The following is a 10,098-nucleotide window of genomic DNA, read 5'->3' as shown; positions in this document are numbered from 1 at the left end:
CAAACACAAACCCCCAATTGTATAGAGCAACAATTGCGAAGGGCTGGAGGCTTAGGGAGATTTAATGAGACTAAATTATTCCTCTGTTGTGTTAATTTAGGCTCAATGAGAAGATGCAAAGGCATAAAGATCTTTAACTCAGGGATGGAAACTGTTGGTGAAAAACAGTTTTCAAGTTCACTGAATTATTTCATGTCATTATAGTAAATAGGACTCTCAGGAATTGTAATTAGATCCAAAGAAAAAATAAAAAAAATCCAATAAACTTTCCAGACAATATGTATAATTGTCTAGTCTAAAGCTTCTTCATAATTACTGTTATATTGTAAATTGCCAATATAATGTTAATAGAGCCAAACAAAAATTACAACTAACAAACTGTATTGAAACCAGAATCTTGCATAAGACCAGTGCTTGCAGTGCTTTGATCGAAGTTTATCATCCTCTCGACTAATTTCGATCCACTTTGTGACCAGCTCGTTCACTGAGCCTCTGTCGGCTGCTTTCCATGGTAATAAAGCAGTGGACCATCCAGGAATATTAGCAAATAAATCTCCCTAATGCCGGGAAACAGATTTGAATCGGCCTCGCGGATTTCCATCAACGCCAGCACTGTAACTTTCCTGACATTTTCTAAACCGCCGGCTGTAACGTTTCCTTGGAATAAAAGTGTAGCCAAAGGACAGTGCTCTCTCTCTCTCTCTCTCAGGTATGCGCCCCGGGTGTAGTTTGACCCAGTCTAACAGGCGGCCCGTGTCCACCACGGTGAGCGATTTCCTCGTCATTTTTGCCACCATAGAATTTAGTCTACACACAATGGGAAAGTTGTTACTGCGGTCAGGAGCCCGGCTTTGATATTTATGAGGTTCTTAAGGGACTGGACGCCTCGAGACGAAAGCCAATTAGTCATTAATCAATTCCATTCCAGTGGCTGCATAATTCTGCTTCAGGTTTTGGCAATGCCAGGCTCTAGGAGTCTCCTGTGGATGACAGCGGGGAGCAGGGCTGGAGATGCTGTAGCTCGCACCACCGCTAGAAGACAAAAACGCCGCGGTCCTCCCACCTCACCGAAGCTCCTGAGTGCGGCTCATGGAACAGGAACTATTTCTAATAAACCGATGAATGGGACTTTGCCCCGCGCCGGACCCTGAGCCTGGCTCTGTGTGGAAGTGGGGCGCAGAAGCAGACAGGGGGACAGTCTTTTTCTTCTCGGTAAGACCCGAGGTGGGAAAAGACGCAGCAATGACAGAGCAGCAGTCGTGCGCAGCGGCAAAATAGAGCAACTATTGTGGGGACGGCAGATTGATAACACAACTGGGGCGAGCAACGAGAGCGGCAGATGTAATTTCCAAGCGTTGCAGCTGGTCCGGTGCGAGTGGTGTGCTGGATGGGTTATTATTCCATTCTCCGTTTCACCATTCACTGCTCCCAGCGTTTCCAGATTACTTGGGGATCTCGGACGGCTGTCTGCGAGGGAGTACTGCTGCAGAGACTAACGGGGAATGCCATGTGTCGTTGCGCGACATAGAAGCTCTTTGTGGGCTGTTTTGCACCGGGGACAGGTGGTGCCGTGTGTGTGTGTGTGTGTGTGTGTGTGTGTGTGAGTGTCTGCGTGTCTGCGTGTGTGTGTGTGCGTGTTGAAACTAGCAGGGGGCACGGACACACAACCCCTGAGACAGTTGTCTTGGGGATGTCAGGCCGGCGTACGGGATCAGTTTTTGCCAGGGACAGGTGCGACAGGGAGGAGTAGTTTACAAAGCCCTGCACAGGATCTGGTAACGCACTAACGAGCCTCCCCTCTCCTCTGATCACTCTCGGATTTTTTTGTTTCCAGCGGGACACACAATTGACTCCCACAGTCGGTGTTTCGGCTGCACCTTTCCCCCGACGATCAAAGGTAGGTGACGCGAGCTGTCCGGCGTGGCGGTGCGTGGTGGGTGACGGTGCTGGTGGTGCGCTCCGGGCACAGGCTCCGTAGCGCTTTGATGCTCCGCACTGCCTCTGATTAGACGAAGGGATTTAGAGGTGGGGATCCGTTAAAACCAACTAAACCAATACACAATACCGGGCTGATCTATCATCTTTCGCGTCTCGGCTCTACAGTAGGTTGCAATGTGTGATTTTCAATTTCATACTGCGTAGCTTGCAGTCACGCACGAAACGAGCAGCTTTCGGCTGTCCGGAACCTGAGGAGGCGCTTCAAAATCCATCCATTGACTGGTTATTGACACGACTCAGACTGTTGGCTTGAAAATGGCAGGCAGTTATTTATTGACCGAGATCATTTGTAGCATTCTGGTAACAGTTACACTGCTCCCCTCATAACACCTCAGTGTCACTCACCCACCTTAATTGAGCAGGTTTTCAACAAGGAACTGTTTTAATTGTGAAATTTTGGACTTTCCTTGCTGTGTCAAAGGGATATTCTGTTTTTTCACGATAAAATTATTTTAAACAACAATTAGAAAGCCTAATTTTCTAGTTGCAGAGCCGTAGAGGCAGAGACAGCATGTCTTCACCACCGGTTTGTTCAAAATGTGCCCCTCTCTCTGTGTCTTTCTCACTGTGTGTGTGTGTGTGTGTGTGTTCTTGTTGTTTGTTTGTATAGTGTGTGTTGTGTGGTTGTATGTGAATTGCTAGTGGTTGTGTGTGTTCTACAGTCCTACCCGCTGGGCCCCTGGTGTCCACTACTCCTGCCTTCAAGGCTCTGCCATCCCTCCCGCCCACCCTGTCCCTCCTCTTTCCCTCTGCAGTAGCTGCTGTCTTTACAGTACACTGAGCTAGTTGGTTGGATAGTGTCAGAATCACATTTTTGCTTTTTTTTGTGCGAGGATCGCTAACTGTCAATAGCTGGCTCCAGGTCTCCTAAAGCTTCTCCATTTGAGAGCAGCATGTTTTTGTTGTGGCCCCTGTTTCAAATTCAAATTGCCTTTCGGCTGCCTTTTGTCCAACACCGAGGTTTGTGGACTGGAAAGAGAGACAGAGAAGTAAGTGAAGTCCCCAAGGGTCAGAGAATTCCTATAATGAGCCCTAGTGTGTGAGAGAGGAGAGAAGAGTAGGAGGAAGGAGAGAGACAGCCACATCTAAATAACGTGAGACTGTTCTCCTTGTCCAGTGTGAGGATAGACACAGCCAAGGGAATAGCAGTACCTCCACCAGCCTCTCTGTGGTTCCGACTGTGTCAGTCAGCCTCGGAGGACAAGAGCCTCTTTAATTCCTCTTCCTCTGGCCTATCACCCAGTCCTGACAGCCAGGGCTCGGAGGTGCTGCCGCAGGTTACACTTACAGTAAAACCTTCCTCACCGCTGCTCAGATGCCACATCCGGGGGCGATGCACTGCACCAGACTCTGTTTCAGACCTTTTTCACAGGAAGAGAAGGGAGATACAGTAGGTGGTGAAAGGGAAGAAGTTAAGATGAAACAGGAGGCAGATGAAAGGAGAGACGATCATAAACTAGATCATAAACTAATCATCTGAGTGTCATTGCTTCTTTGGCAGGACAGAGGAGGAGTGGGTCCCTTTCCTTACATGTATTGACATCCTCTTGTAGGCTCATCAAACCACCTGTAATTACAAGAGAAATGCTGTCAGAGGGAATGAATTAGTAGACAACACAGGAAATACCCTTCTGATACAATCTCTGATCTTCTTATTGTACTGGATCCATTGTTCTTTTGTTTAGGAGAAAAGGGACATGACACCTTATGAGAGTTGAGGACAGAACAATCAGCTGCTTTTGAGGGCAAATCTGTCCAAAAAAAAAAATACTTTTTATATAACTAATTATATAACATTATACTTTCACCAAGTGCAGCACAGGGTTGTGAACAAGATCAGGGAACCAAATTCATCAAGAGAGAGACCTTGGAGCTGCCAGATACCTTTAATTTTACTGTAACCACTACAAAAATATTAGCCCTTTGTCAAGATTAACTTTAATAGTTTAATAAAAGCCATTTTTGTTTTGATTTTTAAGCTTCCTCAAAAGAGCTTAATTTCTTTCTGCAGGTAGGGGACAGGGGATAAATGTTTTCTCAGTATGTAAATAATCAGACTGTGTAAGAAGCATTACTCTTGCCAAAAGAAATGGCTCAGTAGGGGGCAAGATTGCACAGAGAATTATGTAAGGCAAATATAAGGCAAGCAGTTGAAGGAAGACTGTACCTGATGTTAGAGCTGATGACCTGAACATTAAAAGTGATTAGTGGTGAAACCCCAACAGAAGAAAAAAGCGATAGCTCCAAGTAAAAGCCTAATATAGGAGCAGGATTTTGTGTCAATGGAGAACTCCGATAAGAAGGCTAAATGTGTGCCCAGGAAACCAGGCGGGGGGTTTGCACCGTTCCAAGGTCCCAGTGCTGATGTCAGTTTTTGGCGGCGCTTTCTCCGTCCCGAGTGCTTCTCCTCGCAGCTTAACAAACTGCTCACTGAAGCTTGGCTAATCCTTGGCTAGCAGTGCCCAGTGATTTATTATAAACTTAGTTAATTTGGGCAGATCTGCAACATCCCAGCGTACATGCATGCCCTTGACAGATCCCCGCTGTCTTTACTGTGGAGTCTGAATTGCCAGTTAGAATGAAGAATTGTTTGTGTGTGTGTGTGCGCGTGCACACAAACACACGCGCGCGGGTCAAAATGAAAAGAGAGAGTGAGAGTTTGCCTATGTCTATCACAGCGAAACATAAGGCAAATTTTTCATCACATGCTGTCTGTTTGCCCTTCCTGTCTTGTATGGGCTTTGTGTGCTTGTGTGTGCATGTGTGTGAGTCAGTGTGTCTGTGCCCCATACAAGTGTGATTCAGCACTGTCCAGCCTTGGTTGAATGGGTGCCCTGTTTGTGCCGCGTTTCTGACGCCAACAGCCGCTCTGCACCCCTTGCCCCGGAGCAAGTGTTGCGCCCTATGTGCTAAAACAACAGGTGCCTTTACAAAGTGACTTAATGCCTCTTTCACACCTCTTTCTGAACACCCTGCTCAGGGTTACGTCACCTGTGGGCCTGGGGCAGCTCCAGTGTAGAAAGAAAAATTCCCGGATTAGCCAAACAAAGATTAATTTGCCTGAAAACTGCAGGCCAAAGGAAAGAAATTAAAGTTTTACCTCATCAATGTGTTTTTTTCTTGGCTCTGAAAGCGGAACATATGGGTTAAAACTTACAAATGTAGAAACTTGAATTTGAGTGGGAGAGAGTGGGAATTTTGCCTGGGTTATCAACTGGGGTCCTGTTAGAAAAACCTTCTTTATCCCTCCCTTATGATCTAAGTCATAAGCTATCCTGTACCTACACTTAAAGGGACACTACACTGATTTTCCACACGATGGTCAGTTCAATTGTTATAAAGAGCATTACTAAGCCTGTAAAAAAACTGTTCTGGTCTGGAGGGATGGTGCCATCAGGGTTACCTCTGATTGGGCATAAGATTTAAAATTTCGCTACAAACTAGAGGTTTGGAGTTTGAAAGAAGTGGGCATTTAAAAGACAGGTGGCTGTAATGAATGATGCTTTTGAGTTGCACAATGGGAAATGTAGGCTCTACTGTTTTTCGGAGCTTGACCCACAAAAAGTCAGCATACCTCGGTTTCTGCTGCTTCGACTTTGATTATTCTTAACACGAGTCCCCCACCTTTATGAAAGTTTTGAGATATCTGACCCTGTGATTGCTGCCTCCACCCCAATACAAGGGAGATGGATGGAATTTCGTTCGTGGTGCTCAAAGTTGTGAAAAATAACTTCATCAGGACTATTTTGTTGGTAGAAAGAAGTTCCAATGAAAACTTTGCATGCCTCCAGAGGTAAGGGAGAAGAAATTATTTCTTGAGCCAACCCTTCTGTGAACCCATGGGTTAAGTTTCTCCTTGGCAAAAGTAAGTAAGTAAGTCATAAGGGTAACCATGTTATTTTACTCTAATTACATTTCAATATTGCACCAACTATATGTGCATGAACACCTGTGTTTCTGACTCCCATGAGCATGTCCAGTCTGTCATTCGCTGGGTTTAGGCCAAACTCAGGCAAATGGATTAAAAGTGTCCCCTGTGGAAGCAGAGCTAGTCTGTGATTGACAGAATGGTAGGAAATACTATTGAGCTGCTGAGTCTGGGGCCCTGTTTTAAACCTGGCACCCCAGCCTCCTTTTCTTTTTTTCTGTCATTCTTTTCTCTTCAGCGATCCCCCCTGCTTGTTTTCCTTCGAACATTCTGCCCGCATACCGCTGCTCCCCTCATTACCTCTCTGCTCCTGTTTCCCTCCTCTCCTGTTGTCCTCGCTTTCCTCTCCTTGGCTCTCTTCTCTCCTCCCCCCTCTCTTTCTCCTCCGGGCCTTGATGTCAAGGCTTCTCAGGCAGTGTGGTCTCTGTCTGCAGGCTGTCAAGGCAGGGACACTGCCCACTGGGACCCTGAATAGGACAAATTGACCGTAACAATGTTCCCACTTAGCATGTGGAGCCGGGAGAAAGAGAAGGTGAAAAAGAGGGCCTGATGATTGAGGTGCAGGCCAGCCGCACTGGGGGCAAGACAGGGGGGAGAGCAGGATAGCTCTTTGACATGTATGAATTCAAGATTTTATTAAATCACACAGTTCGTCTTTTTAAATCCCCTCTTCACACGTTCTCTCGCTCTTGTGCACAGACACACACGCAGACTTAAGGCTTTTCTTGTTGTTATTTGCCCAAGGCTACAGCTGGGGTTGCCATAGAAGCAGGAGAAACACCTTTGCCTGTGACCCTGTGAGCCCTTACACATACACACACACACACACACACACACACACACACACACACACACACACACACACACACACACACACACACACACACACACACACACACACACACACACACACATAGCAAACCTCATTCTCAAGGCCCAGATGTCTTTCAGGGGGGTTTGTCAAGCCTGGCAGTTTGATCTGCACTACGGCGCTACCGTTGCCTCACAAAGGGTCAAGGATCATCCAGCCCCCCCATTAAAATGCAATAAGGGCTATAGCCCAACGGGACTACCTCTGCCATTTAATCACACACTGCTGCTCCCTCATCATCTGCTCTCTCCCTTTTATCTTTTAATCACTTGTTTTTCCGGTCCTATCTTTCTTTCACTCTCATCTCTCCGTCTGCTTCATGGTTCTTATACATCCAGTGCAATGCCCAGGCAGCCAGAATGGATGAGAGAGTTCAAAGAAGGAAGCCTGATACAGTCAATAATAAGGACTCTTTCATTTTTCTTTGAAAACTCTTATGGTTGCTGTCATTGGCAGCCACAGGCTAGCCTCTCCTCTGTAAAGAGTTTGTAAATTGTATAATTTTAATATTTTTCGTCTATGCCCTTTAACTCTGACAGATTGTCTTGGAGAGGTTGGAGCCGTATCATGTTGTGTAAGCCTGAGGTGGCGCAGTATGACAGGAACAAAGAACGCAGCTCCTATCACCAAAGGCCAAGCGGCTGTTGAATAAAGATGCTTCCCGTTGGTATAACTGGCATTCCATGTAGGCTTATTGTACCTCCACAGGGGGAGTGTGTTCTTGCATGTGTGTCTTTCCTATATCCGAATAAGGTAGACACAGGGGTTTCTTCCATTTTCTGCAGCAGTGAGAAAGACACATTTCATGAGTATAAACTCGATCCCACTGAGTGATACTGTAGGAGACAGGATGAAAAGACAGGCCAGATGTGACAGAGATGGACATGTTTTACTTCCTGGACGCGAATAAACGTTCAGTGTGTGTGAACAGAATGCGTTTCACGGCCTGTATTCCTGTCATTAAGTTGCGTTCACATAGCTTTTCTCTTTCTCACACACATGCACACACACTTTGTCCGTCTCTCTCTCTTTTATGAAGTCTTGGTGTTAGTAGAGGTCCAGTTTGTTAACAAGAGACCAGACTAATGAGGGGCCATAGTCAGGAAGGGAGTGGAAAGGCCGGTCCCATATACCACCCGGAATACACGAATACGCACTGGCACACTGATGCGCACACTTGCATATTCCCAGACATACACAGACACACACATACACACACTCACAGCTAAGTAACAAGCCACCTCAAGCCCAAAGCCTGGAGCAGCATATTCAGCGCCAGCAGCCGTACCGCAATTATAATATTTTTCTTCTCTGACACGATATAAATAGCAACACTTATTTCTATTATAGCATTCACAGACAGAGTTTGTGCATCTCCTCGGTTTCATTTCCCATGCCAGGTTGCTATGATCGCTAAGAAGATAACTAATAAGGCACAGTTTAACTACTGTATGGTTGGAGACATTGCTGAGAGCATGCTGGTCACACACATCCTGCATCATTTCCCACATCAGCACAGCGTGAATCTGAAAAAACACATCCTGTGGGCCAGACTGTCATTATCCTGCTGCTGTTTTACAGCTGATTCATTTCTTAGGAGAACTTGAAGCCCAAATGCCTCTATCCTGTAGTTTTATGGTCGCAGAGAAGCTGCAAAAATTAGATGAGAATGTTCTCGTTGGCGTTGTCTGCTCCTGCTGCGGAAAGAATTGTTTACTGCCGGAGCTGCACCTTCAGCTGTGGTTGTGCTGTTCTGGTTTTAGGTTTGTGACTGTACTCTTTTAAAAGAAACGTAGATGTCTGCTCAGTTTGCTGCCAAGCTGCCACTTGTTTTGTGCTTTGAGGTAATTAACAGCTTAATGCGTTCAGTGACCTGGGGGAGTCAGTCATGCTGAAGAAACAAAAAGAAAACTCTGGCTTGCTTGCATTGGGTGCGGGGCAGTTGGCGAATGGGGGACGGAGCAGGGACTGTGACCTGCTATCTCTCTTCAAGCGAAGTGAAGAGAGAACGAAGAGCAGGTGAGGCAAGAAGGGGCACCGACACGTTGGTTTATGGGTCAAGCTGAACTGTAAGGTAATTGGGAAACGTAGAGAGGCATCAAGCAGAAAGAAGGCCATGAGCTGAGAGAAGGGAGGAGAGGGGGAAAATAGTGGAAGAGTCTTGAGAGGAGGCTTTATCAGCCTCGGTTCCTGTTGAGAAGTGGTAGGAAAGTGGGTCCTTGAACGTACTCGCCTAAATTAACGGCTCAGAAGCACCAATTAATGTACAGCCTCGCTGTGGGTCTCTGCTGTGCCAAATCAAAGGGGTCTTGCTTTGCAGTGGGTCTGCTCATCTCCCCAGCATGTGTGCATGAACTCATACACACTCACCCCGCACACACACATAAACACAAACACACACACACACACACACACACACACACACACACACACACACACACACAGGCGATTTTAGCCAAGAAGCTGGAGCCAATGAGTGAGGGATGAGATGAAAGCATCGCATGGAGCGCAAAGCTCAACCTCAAGGTTAAAGAACAAAAGTATGGTGATTCGGGCTTCGATCATGAGTGGTGAATGGAATAAGGGGAGGTCAGGTTTGATGTACTTTTCATTGGATGAAAAGATGAAGAGATGAAATAAGGAATGCAGGAGGAGGATGGAGTTTCTTCTCTGAGGGAGGGAATCACAGAAACAGACCCAGGACCCATCTGAAGGCAACAGGTCTGGTGACAGCAGGCGGGTTCCTGCGGAAAGTATCCCAGCCGTTGGTGACAGCCAAGAAGAGAGCCAGGGTCTCCCCATGTCCAAGACTCCTGAAGACCCAGCCAGTCCGCCATCAATTTGTCCCCTGATAGTAACCATGCAATATGACAGAGAGGCATGTTTGTTGTGATGTGTTATGGATTATAATCGTTCAAATTGAAAGTGGATGGTTGATTACATGGTATTAACGCTGCTGTCAGAGATGAGTGGATTCTGTGAAGATGGTAGGCAGTCTGTATACTGAGGAGTTATGTGGAAATCATAGAGAGGATTTAAGCTTCTTCACAGCAAATCTGTTAATGCAGTACATTATGTCCTGCTCTGAATTCATTAACATTAATTTTTACTTACATACAAGGAGCGGTAACAATGGCAGTCACAAACCAATAAACCACAAAAGCAAAAATAATTGATATCCTACACACATTACAGCTACTTCTAAAGCCTGTGTGCAGTTACAATGGAGCCGTTGATTGGCAAGTCCTCAGTGCCAGGTTTCCTGTGGTTGCTGTGCATTCAAAATACCATAGCTAGCGTG

The 10,098-nt window shown here is 46.2% G+C and overlaps 1 protein-coding gene across 2 annotated transcripts in view; it reads left to right on the top strand.

Moving 5' to 3' along the window:
- The first annotated feature begins 1,004 nt into the window (after nt 1–1,004).
- The window catches only part of sema6bb (sema domain, transmembrane domain (TM), and cytoplasmic domain, (semaphorin) 6Bb), a 122,527-nt gene continuing 113,433 nt past the window's right edge, over nt 1,005–10,098 (top strand). The window contains exon 1 of one of the 2 annotated variants that reach the window (XM_040128777.1): nt 1,005–1,212. The gene's annotated coding sequence lies outside the window, so the exon portion shown is untranslated. Of the gene's footprint in view, nt 1,898–10,098 lie in introns of both variants that reach the window. The other variant, XM_040128776.1, reaches the window with a different exon arrangement.

The sequence above is a fragment of the Xiphias gladius genome, chromosome 6 (genome assembly GCF_016859285.1).
Source record: "Xiphias gladius isolate SHS-SW01 ecotype Sanya breed wild chromosome 6, ASM1685928v1, whole genome shotgun sequence".
Classification (NCBI taxonomy): Eukaryota; Metazoa; Chordata; class Actinopteri; order Istiophoriformes; family Xiphiidae; genus Xiphias; species Xiphias gladius.
The sequence above is the reverse complement of the archived record's forward strand: the minus strand, read 5'-3'. Positions and strand labels throughout refer to the sequence as shown.